Here is a 2,768-nt window from a genome sequence, read left to right as displayed (position 1 = left end):
TGTACAGTATCATAGTTACAATTCTCCACAGATCTGGTTTCATCTCTTTGCACTACTACCACTCAGCCTCTCCTTTACTGTTTGTGATCCGTCACCACTAATACTAAATATTCATGTGTGGCCGGAGCTGGGGATTTCATCAAACCCCATCTTCTTTTGGTCTTGGCTTATGCTACTGCTGTTCTGCTATTGCCTTTTTGGGAAGAGTTGCATATTTCTCACACAGTAGGCACTGGCGTTGTTTTTAATGCACTTGGTCACTGATTCTAGAATTTGGGGTGCACCTGGCCCACCCGCTTCCTTTTTACTATCTCCATGGAAAGGGTTAATCAGCTCCAGCTGTTTGCAGTGGTAGAGAGGGGAACTAGAAAAGGCTGTGTTTATTTAATAAGTATTTTCAAAAACACCAATGCATCTGTTCTAGTTCCTGGGAGAATGAGAAGATTGCACTGTGTCTGTGCTCTTTGTATAGCAGTGGTGAGGGTGAGTCTGCATCCCTCCTGGTTGTGCTGGATGAGGACTTGAAACTGTGCTTAAATGTCACATGTAAAGAAAAATGACAGAACTAAACAATAGCATCATTGGCTACCTATGTTCGCTGGGGTATGGGCTGTTAATGCATCCATGATCAATGGAGAGAACAGGCCTTGAAAGTCACACTTGGTATCCTCTGGCCTGTGCTGCTCTCAGAACTGGGCCAGCACAGGTAACCAAACAAAGTGAACATGCCATCTTACTACATTCCTGTGATACTGAATATGGTGCATGCATTCAAAAGAACATAAGATAAGCCATGCTGGTTCAGACCAAGGCTCTGAGTCCAGCATCCTGGCTGTAGCAGTGGCTAAACTGGATCACTGAGCTATACCTGCAGATCCATCCCAGCAAGTGGAGGTGGAAGGAAGGGTAGCATGGTTAAAAAGTGAGGTGAAAGAGGCTATTTTAGCCAAAAGATCTTCCTTCAAAAATTGGAAGAAGGATCCATCAGAAGAAAACAGGAACAAACATAAGCACTGGCCAGTTAAATGTAAAACATTGATAAGACAGGCTCAAAGAGAAATTGAAAAGAAGTTGGCCATAGAGACAAAAACTCAAAAACTTTTTGAAATATATCTGAAGCAGGAAGCCTGAATGAGTTGGTTGGACCATTAGATTATCAAGGGGTTAAAGGGGCACTTGGGGAAGACAAGGCCACCATGGAAAGACTAAATTAATTCTTTGTTTCAGTGTTCACTGATGAGGATGGTAGGGAGATACCCATTTGAGACATTTTTCAAGGCTGATGATTTAGATGGACTAAAATCACAGTGAAAATGAAAATATGTAGTAGGCTAGATTGACAAACAGAAGAATAGTAAATCACCTGGGCCAGATGGTATACACACCCCAGGGTTCTGAAAGACAAGTAATTTGTAACCTATCATTTAAAATCATCCATTGTTCCTGAAGACTGGAAGGTGGCCAATATAACCCTAATATATACAAAGGGCTCAAGAGGTGATCCAGGAAACTATAGCCTGGTGAGTCTGACTTCAGTGCTGGGAAAAATCATGGAAACTATTATAAAGAATAAAATCACAGAGCATGTAAAAGACATGATTTAATGGGACATAGCCAGCATAGATTTACCCAAGAGAAGTATTGCTTCATAAATCTATATTTTTTTGAAGGGATGAATAAACATGGGGATAAAGGTGAACCAGTAGATGTGGTGCATTTGGATTTTAGAGGCTGTTTGACAAAATCCCTCGTAACAGCCTTTTAAGAAAACTAAAAAGTCAGGGATAGGAGGTGATGTCGTTTTGTGGATTGCAAACTGATTGAAAGACAGGAAACAGCAGGCTTAAAATGGTCAGTTTTCACAGTAGGATAAGGTAAACAGTGGAGTGCCTCAGGGATCTGTACTTGGACCGGTGCTTTTTAATACATTTATAAATGATCTGGAAAGGAATACGACGAGTGAGGTGATCACATTTCCTGAAGACACAAAATTATTCAGAGGAGTTAAATCACAAGCAGATTGTGATAAATTGCAGGAGGACCTTGCAAGACTGGAGCATTGGGCATCCAAATGGCAGATTAAATTCAATGTGGACAAGTGCAAGATGAGGCATATAGGGAAAAATAACCCATGCTATAGTTACACAATGTTAGGTGCCATATTAGGAGTTAGCACCTAGGAAAAAGATCTGGGTATCATAGTTGATATTACAGTGTGTGCTCTGTGTCCTGTGGTGATCAAAAAAGCAAACAATGTTAGGAATTATTAGAAAGGGAATGGTGAATAAAACTGAGGATATTATAATGCCGCTGAATCGCTCCATGGTGAGACTGCATCTTGAATACTGTGTGCAATTCTGGTTGCCACATCTTAAAAAAGATATAGTTACACTGGAGAAAGTGCAGAGAAAGGTGACAAAAGATAAGGGCCGTTGTGCTGCCCTATGAGGAAAGGCTAAAGAAGTTAGGGCTGTTCAGTTTGGAGAAGAGAAACTGAGGGAGATATGATAGAGATCTACAAAATCATGAAATGGGCTGAACAAGTAAGTGTGAATTGTTTATTTACTCTTTCAGATAATACAAGGATTAGAGGGCACTCCATGAATTAGCAAGTAGCATATTTAAAACATCGGTGAAAATTTTCACTCTATGCACAATTAAGCTCTGGAATTTGCCAGAGGATGTGGTTAAGGCAGTGAAGCTGGGTTTAAAAAAGGTTTGGATAAGTTTCTGTAGAAGTCCATACACTTCTATTAATCAATAGGGAA

Source organism: Rhinatrema bivittatum, chromosome 13 (assembly GCF_901001135.1).
Source record: "Rhinatrema bivittatum chromosome 13, aRhiBiv1.1, whole genome shotgun sequence".
Taxonomy (NCBI): Eukaryota; Metazoa; Chordata; class Amphibia; order Gymnophiona; family Rhinatrematidae; genus Rhinatrema; species Rhinatrema bivittatum.
This window is presented reverse-complemented; position numbering follows the sequence as displayed.